Source organism: Moschus berezovskii, chromosome 6, assembly GCF_049115385.1.
Source record: "Moschus berezovskii isolate FMDL1 chromosome 6, NW_MosBer_1.0, whole genome shotgun sequence".
Lineage (NCBI taxonomy): Eukaryota > Metazoa > Chordata > Mammalia > Artiodactyla > Moschidae > Moschus > Moschus berezovskii.
Window position 1 is genome coordinate 35,517,883 of NC_142465.1, and position 8,617 is coordinate 35,526,499.

The following is an 8,617-nucleotide window of genomic DNA, read 5'->3' on the forward strand; positions in this document are numbered from 1 at the left end:
CTTTCTTGGGCTACAAAGTCACTGCAAATTGTGACTGCAGTCATGAAATTAAAAGATGCCTGCTGCTGGGGAGAAAAGCTATGACCAACCTAGACAGCATATTAAAAAGCAGAGACATTACTTTGCCAACAAAAGTCCGTCTAGTCAAGGCTATGGTTTTTCCAGTGGTCATGTATGGATGTGAGAGTTGGACTGTGAAGAAAGCTGAGTGCAGAAGAACTGATACTTTTGAACTGTGGTGTTGGAGAAGACTCTTGAGAGTCCCTTGGACTGCAAGGAGATCCAACCAGTCCATCCTAAAGGAGACCAGTCCTGAGTGTTCATTGGAAGGATTGATGCTGAAGCTGAAAGTCCAGTACTTTGGCCACCTGATGCAAAGAACTGACTCATTTGAAAAGACCCTGATGCTGGGAAAGATTGAAGTCAGGAGAAGAAGGGGATGACTGAGGATGAGATGGTTGGATGGCATCACCGACTCAATGGACATGAGTTTGGGTAAACTCTGGGAGTTGTTGATGGACAGGGAGGCCTGGTGTGCTGTGGTTCACGGGGTCACAAAGAGTTGGACATGACTGAGCGACTGAACTGAACTGAACTGCACTGATTCGTTGTTGTTCAGTCTCTCACTCATGTCTTACTCTTTGCAACCCATGAACCTCAGCATGCCAGGCTTCCCTGTCCTTCCTCATCTCTCTGAGCTTGCTCAAACTCCATTTGAGTCAATGATGCTATCTAACCATCTTGTCCTTTGTCGTCCCCTTCTTCTCCTGCTTTCAATCTTTCCCAGGATCAGGGTCTTTTCTAATGAATCATTTCTTTGCATCAGGTGGCCAAAGTATTGGAGTTTCAGCTTTAGCATCAGTCCTCCCAATGAATAATCAAGATTGATATCCTTTAGGATTGACTGGTTTGATCTCCTTGCAGTCCAAGAGTCTTCTCCAACACCACAGTTCAAAAGCATCAATTCTTTAGTGCTCACCCTTCTTTATGATCCAACTCTCAGATGCGTACATGACTATTGGAAAAAACATACCTTTGACTAGACAGACCTATGTTGGCAAAGTAATGTCTCTGCTTTTGAATATGCTGTCTAGGTTGGTCATAGCTTTTCTTCCAAGAAGCAAGTGTCTTTAAATTTCATGGCTGCAGTCACCATCTGCAGTGATTTTTGGAACCTGAGAAAATAAAGTCTGTCATTGCTTTCACTGTTTCCCATGAAGTGATGGGCCTGTGAAGGAGTCTTTGGGCCTAGAAAAGAAAACAACAGTCTCAAAGGCTCTTGCTGAATCATCTAACTTCGGAGAATACAAAACCGAAATTTAGGTCCCACCCTGATGCTCCAGGCCGGTTTCATCTATCTGGGACTTATCACCCCCTGTCCAGAAACCTTCAATCCCTCACACCTGCCCAGAAGACTTATCACCCCCTGTCTAACTACAAATGCCATCTCAGCTAAAGAATACCCTAAACATCCCACCTGATTAACGTTTCCCTTATCACTTCCACAAACCTCCCTATAAATATGGAGCCTCCCTGATCCCTCTCAGTGCTCAACCTGGTCATTAGGCCGACTGTCTCCCCTCCTTGCCTGAATAAAGGTAACCTACTTCCGTTGAGGTCGTCTCTCCTTTTCTGCCTCGGCCGGAACTATACCTTACAGACTGGATGCCCCGATCTTCGTTTTTTGAATGGTGAGTTTTAAGCCGGCTTTTTCACTCTCCTCTTTCACTTTCATCAAGTGTCTCTTTAGTTCCTCTTCGCTTTCTGCCTTATCGGTGGTGTCATTTGCATATCTGAGGTTATAGGTGGTTCCTGGCAATCTTTATTCCAGCTTGTGCTTCATCTTGCCCGGTATTTCGCAAGATGTACTCTGCATATAAATTAAGTAAGCAGGGTGACAATATACAGCTTTGATGTACTCCTTTCCTAATTTGGAACCTGTCTTTTGTTCCATGGCTGGTTCTGTTGCTTCTTAACGTGTGTACAGGTTTTTCAGGAGGCAGGTAAGGTGATCTGGTATTCCCATCTCTTTAAGAATTTTCCACACGTTGTTGTGATCCACACAGTCAAAGGCTTTCTGTAACTTTTTCTGTGATCCAGTGGATGCTGGAAATTTGATCACTAGTTCCTCTGCCTTTTCTAAACCCAATTTGTACATCTGGAAGTTCTTGGTACACTTACTGTTGAAGCCTAGCTTGAAGGATTCTGAACATTACCTTGCTAGCATATGAATGAGTGCAGTTGTGTAGTAGCTTGAACATTCTTTGGTATTGCCCTTCTTTGGGATTGGAATGAAAACTGACATTTTCCAGTCCTGTGGCCACTGCTGAGTTTTCCAAATTTTCTGGCATATTGAGTGCAGCACTTTCACAGCATCATCTTTTAGGATTTGAAATAACTCAGCTGGAATTCCATCACCTCCCCTGGCTTTGTTCATATTAATGTTTCTTAAGGCCTGCTTGACTTCGCACTCCAGAATGTCTGGCTCTAAGTGAGTGATCATGGTTATCCAGGTCAATAAGATCATTTTTGTATAGTTTTTCTGTGTATTATTGCCACTTCTTCTTAACATCTTCTGCTTCTGTTAGGTCCATACCATTTCTGTCCTTTATTTTGCCCATCTTTGCATTCTATGTTTCCTTTGTATCTCTGATTTTCTTGTAGAAATCTCTAGTCTTTCCCATTCTATTATTTTCCTCTTTTTCTTTGCACTGATCACTGAGGAAGGCTTTCTTTTTCTCTCCTTGCTATTCTTTGGAACTCTGCATTCAGATGGGTATATCTTTCCTTTTCTCCTTTGCCTTTTGCTTCTGTTCTTTTCTCTGCTATGTGTAAGGCCTCTTCAGACAACCATTTTGCCTTTCTGCATTTCTTGGTGGTAGTTTTGGTCATTGCCTCCTGTACAATGTTATGAACCTCTGTCCATAGTTCTTCAGATCTAATCCCTTGAATCTACTTTTCACTTCCACTGTATAATCGAAAGGGATTGATTTAGCTCATACCTGAATGGCCTAGTGGTTTTCCCTACTTTCTTCAATTTAGGTCTGAATTTTGCAGTAAGGAGTTCATGTTGTGAGTCACAGACAGCTTCCAGTCTTGTTTTTGCTGACTCTATAGAGTTTCTCCATCTTCAGTTGTAAAGAATATAATCAATCTGATTTTGGTGTTGACCTTCTGTTGATGTTTTGTGTAGAGTCGTCTCTTGTGTTGTTGGAAGAGGGTATAAGCTATGACCAGTGTGTTCTCTAGGGAAGACTCTCTTAGCCTTTGCTCTCCTTCATTTTGTACTGCAAGGCCAAAGTTGCCTATTACCCCAGGTATATCCTGACTTCCTACTTTTGCCTTCCAGTCCCTTATGATGTAAAGGACATCTTTTTTTGTTTTGTTTTATTTCTAGAAGGTCTTGTAGGTCTTCATAGAACCATTCAACTTTATCTTCTTTGGTGTTAATGTTTGGGGCATAAACTTGGATCGCTGTGATATTGAATGGTTTGCCTCTGAAAAGAGCCAAAATCATTATGTCATTTTTGAGATTGTACTCAAGTACTGCATTTTGGACTGTTTTGTTTACTGTGAGGTCTACTCCATTTCTTCTAAGGGATTCTTGCCCACAGTAGCAGATATGAAGGTCATTTGAATTAAATTCTCCCGTTCCTATCCATTTTGTGTGATGTGCTTAGTTGCTCAGTCGTGACCTGCTAGGCTTCTCTGTCCGTGGGAGTTCTCCGAGCAAGAATACTGGAGTGGGTCTCCATGCCCTCTTCCAGGGGATCTTCCCAACCCAGGGATCAAACCCAGGTCTCCCTGCCGGGAGCCAGCACACGAGATCCCACCCATGACAAGGTCATGAGGAGAAGACCTGACAAGCAAGGCAGATCAGGACTTCAGGGATTTTTTTTTTTTTTTTTACAGGCAGCAATGTATTTATTGGAAATGAACTGGACAGTACATTAACCAAATGAAGATGTAACAATGCACAAAGCATAATCGGTGCAACATTTAAAAGATCACAAAATAAATAGAAAATTCATTTTCAAAAGAAATACTGTATCCAAGGCAAGCCCTGAACACCATAATACAACTGATAACATTGACTGTGAAGATCCAGAATAAAATTTAAACCGAACAACTGAAAGAAAAAGTTTCTTTCCCCAACTTGAAGGTTCTCTGGCTACCACCTGTGTATCATACACACCAGGTAATTTTCATCACCAGACAGTAACCAGATGATATTTATCATATTCCTCATAAGAAAATACCTCTCCTACAAATAGAGAAATTTGAGGGAAATCCAAGCAACAAAACAGTTGGTGGCCCCAACTGGTAAGGTGAGCATTTTCTAGAATCTAGAAATTACATTAACTTTACTAGTAAGACTTCATTTTCTTCTGAGAAACTGCCTGGCTGAGAGGGCTTGCTGATTGTAACATTACGTTTACTACACTACACTGAGTCACTACATTCCACTGAGTAACTGGGCAGTCAGCGGGTAGGAGGGGGTGTTCAGATGCTTATCCATTCATCAAATGTTTCTGAAACCTTTAGAGCTTTACTTTTCTCCTCTGTAATACACTGTAGCTTGTGTATAACAAACTCCCTTTGAAGAAAATTATCCCAGATAATCCATCTGTGATAATACAAGTACTGCAAAAAGCAGTGATGAAAAATACTGTTTGGAAAGGCAAAAATGCTGCATCCACTTTCTGAGGCACTGTCATAGAATCATCTCTGAAATGGAGAAATTCCATGTATAAGTTAAAAAACTGCTTTCCTTCCATTCACCCAGTATGCATCAATGTCTTCTAATAATCTGTAGACTGAGAAACTCAGGAGTCCAAATGCAGAATTGTAGGTTTTAGAAAGGCTTTCTCCTTCCCTTCCCATGGATTTCAAGTTTGTTTTAAACGTTCCACAGTTCTCATAAATGCTCTTGTGGAAGGGGAGGATGATTACAACCTTATCAGACGTGTCAATTGACAAAAAAAAAAAAGTTTCTCAACACAGTATCTCATCTTTAGAAAACCAATCATAATTGCATTTCCTTACCCTCCATTTAAGGTAGAGAGAACTAAGACAAGAGCTCCCACATTTTAGTGGGAAATGGCAAATCCTTGTCACTAACTATGGCACCAAGTATTTCATTCAGGAGAAATTTCAATAAAAAGGTAGAAAGTTAATCTAAACAATTTATGTATGCTCAGTCCCTCTATGTCCAACTCTTTGTGACCCCATGGACTGTGGTCTGCCAGGCTCCTCAGTCCATGGGATTTTCCAGGCAAGAATACTGGAGTGGGTTGCCATTTCCTACTCCAGGGCTAGACAATTTAGGTCCTAAATTAATTTTTAAGGACTGATATGTTTAACAAAACGCTGGTCTAATTTACCAGAAAATTAGTAATGTTCTCTTTCACCTTGAGCTGGATGGGCAGACTCAGCCACTGTCTTGTTTCCTCCTTACATACAACGAAGGTAATGCCTGACCAGACTCAAAATGCTTGTAGATGCGACATGCTCATTGGCACAAAGCAGGCAGCAGGGGAAGGCCCCTACTTTCCTGAAAAACTCAGAGGAGCTTTACTGGCAATCAGTCATTTTCCTCATATATATATATATAATGTCAGTAGATTTTAAGACAGATGCACATAAAGTTACAAAAATGTTTCCACCTCTCCACCACTCATCTCCTATTTGACCACTTCCAATTTACCTTGGTTCATGGACCTAACATTCCAGATTCCTGTGCATCTTCTTTACTTCATTGGACTTTACTTTTACCTCCAGACATATCCACAACTGGGGGTCATTTCCGCTTTGGTTCAGCCTCTTCATTCCTTCTGGTGCTATTTCTCTGCTCTTTTCCAGTAGCATATCGGACACCTACTGACCTGGAGGGTTCATCTTTCAGTGTCATATCTTTCTGCCTTTTCATACTGTTCGTGGGATTCTCAAGGCAAGAATGCTGAAGTGTTTTGCCATTCCCTTCTCCAGTGTTCCACATTTTGTTAGAACTCTCCACCATGACCTGTCCGTCTTGGTGGCCCTACATGGCATGGTTCATAGTTTCATTGAGTTACACAAAGCTGTGATCCATGTGACCAAATCTAACCTGTGGTGATTGGGAAGAGAAACTGGTATAAGGGAATGCATTGGCATATGCAAATTGAAGTACAAGGGAACAATGTCAAGTGCAGGAAGTGTGCAGGTACTTTGCTGTTGTGATGTCATTGATATATTAGAGAAATAAAATGAGACTTGTGTTAGTCACATACCATCCCAAGGCCAGAGTCTTTATGGCATTATTATTATTATTATTTATTAATGGCTTTATTAAAGGACATATCTCCTTCACCAAGTAGGTAAATTGTGCCAAAAACCAGGCCCAGGTTATGAGTGTGACAGAAACTGAATTACCAAGAAGGCTGAATTCACATAACTCCTATGTTAAATTCAGGGTCCCACTCGGAAAAGACTAGGACCACAACACTTGGGATGAAGATACCTGGACAGATATGCTTGAGACACTGAATCCCTGAAGGGGAACACAGAATTAATCTACCAACGCTTGCTAGAAAAAACCAGTTTCTCTTTGCTCAGAGGCTGTCATGGTTAGTTTTGTGTCAATTTAACTAGTATATGGACTAGTTTAATCAAACATCAGTCTAGATGCTCCTGTGAAAGTATTTTTTAGATGTAACATTTAAACTGTTGACTTTGACTAAAGTAGATTACCTCCATAGTGTGGACGGGCCTCAAAAAACTGAAGGCTGTAAGAGCAAAGACTGAGGTCTCCCAAAGAGGAAGGAATTCTCCTCAGGACTGGAACATAGAAACCCTGTCTGAAATTCCAGCCTGCTGGCCTGTCCTGTGGATTTTGGCCTCAAAATTACAACATGAAGCTTTACCTGAATCCAGTACACCAGCTTGCTCTCCAAATTTCAGATTTGTCAGGCCACACAACTGTGTGAGTCGGTGCCTTAGCATTCACCATGTCTCTGTCTGTCTGTCCTGTTGGCTCTGTTTCTTTGGAGACCCGTTACTAATGCAGAGACCAAGCAAAGCTTTGCTTTGGGTAGATGCCTTGGAAGGTGTTACTTGTCCTCTGCCACCTCCCCCATGTCTTTGAGACTTATAAATGGCTGGTTGCTCAGTCATGTCCAGCTCTTTGCAGCCCCATGGACCGTGGCCTGCCAGGCTCCTTCTGTCCATGGGATTCTCCAGATAAGAATACTGGAGTGGACTGCCATTCCCTTCTCCAGAGGATCTTCCCAACCTAGGGATCGAACCCAGATCTCCTGCATTGCAGGCAGATTCTTTACTACCTGAGCTATGGGGAAGATCCTTGAGACTTATAACTGGGGTTAATTCCCGTCATAACTGGAGTGGGGGAAATACTGCCTTGAAATGAAAGGAAGGGAATTATTCACTAAAGTATTTGCAGGACATGGGTAATATGTACCTGTAAAAAGTATGAGAACATTCATGAAACAAATAGTTTTGTTTAGTTTTCCTATTGATTTCAGTTTAAAATATATATGTAAAGTGATTAAGTGCAACCTTTTTAAAGGGACAGCTTGGTGAATTTTGATAAGTGTACACTTTGTAACCACTACAGAGACCAAGTCCAAAACCTTTCATCTACCTGAAAAGATTCCTCTTGATACTTCCCGGTCAATCCATTCTCTATGGGAAACTGCTGTTCTGATTTCATTGTGAGTGAATTTATGAAATCATTACTTTTCCTGAATATTTTAAAATGTAAGTTTTATTATTAGTCAGGTATGGTAAAGCCAACAGACAGGAGACAATTTTTTATTGGAAAGATAATTTATTACTTGCAGGACCACACGGGGAAGCCTTGGACTGGTCAGGAGGCAGAGAGAGTGAGAGGAAAATGTGGGCAACAGGCTTTGTTGTGTTTTTTGTAGGAAAAGATGAATGAGGCAGTGTGAGCAAGTTTAGGATGGAATAATTTGAATGATTTCAGTGGAACCTGGGTTTCAGGGGCTGTCTTTCGTCGTCTGATACCTGGCCCTGAGGTGATTAGAGCATGTGGATAGTGGCCTGAAGTGTGATTGTTAAATAAAGGAGGCAATTGAGGGTATGGGTTCTTGATTAATTAGTTTACATCTGAAAACTGTGTTGATTAGATGAGTTGTTTGTTGTCCCTAGGACCTGGCTAGCCCTGGGTGGACAGTCTCTCCAGGGTCAGCAAGATTTGAAGATGTCAAAGTATCAGGAAAAATAAAATGTAACATCCAGTTATAAGATAAGTAATTTCGGGGATCTAAAAGACAGCATGTATATTATTTTCTATGTCACTTGTTTCACTGAGCCTGTGATATAATGCTGAACTGACAGTCCCATATGAGATCAATAATTGTAATAATGTGACTCTGGGTATGGGAAAAAGCAACAAGAGGAAATATTTTCCTGGACTAGGAGGCTAGTAAGACAGTGGTCCAGAGATTTTTGCTACTTGCAAGGCCTGGTCCAATTTTAGCACACTGAGTGGCCCATCACTTCCCTAGACCTGGGAATGAGCCTTCCAAGCACCGTGGGATACAATGGCCATGAAATGGTGTCACATGGTCAGATATGTGGCTATGAAGGGACCCTG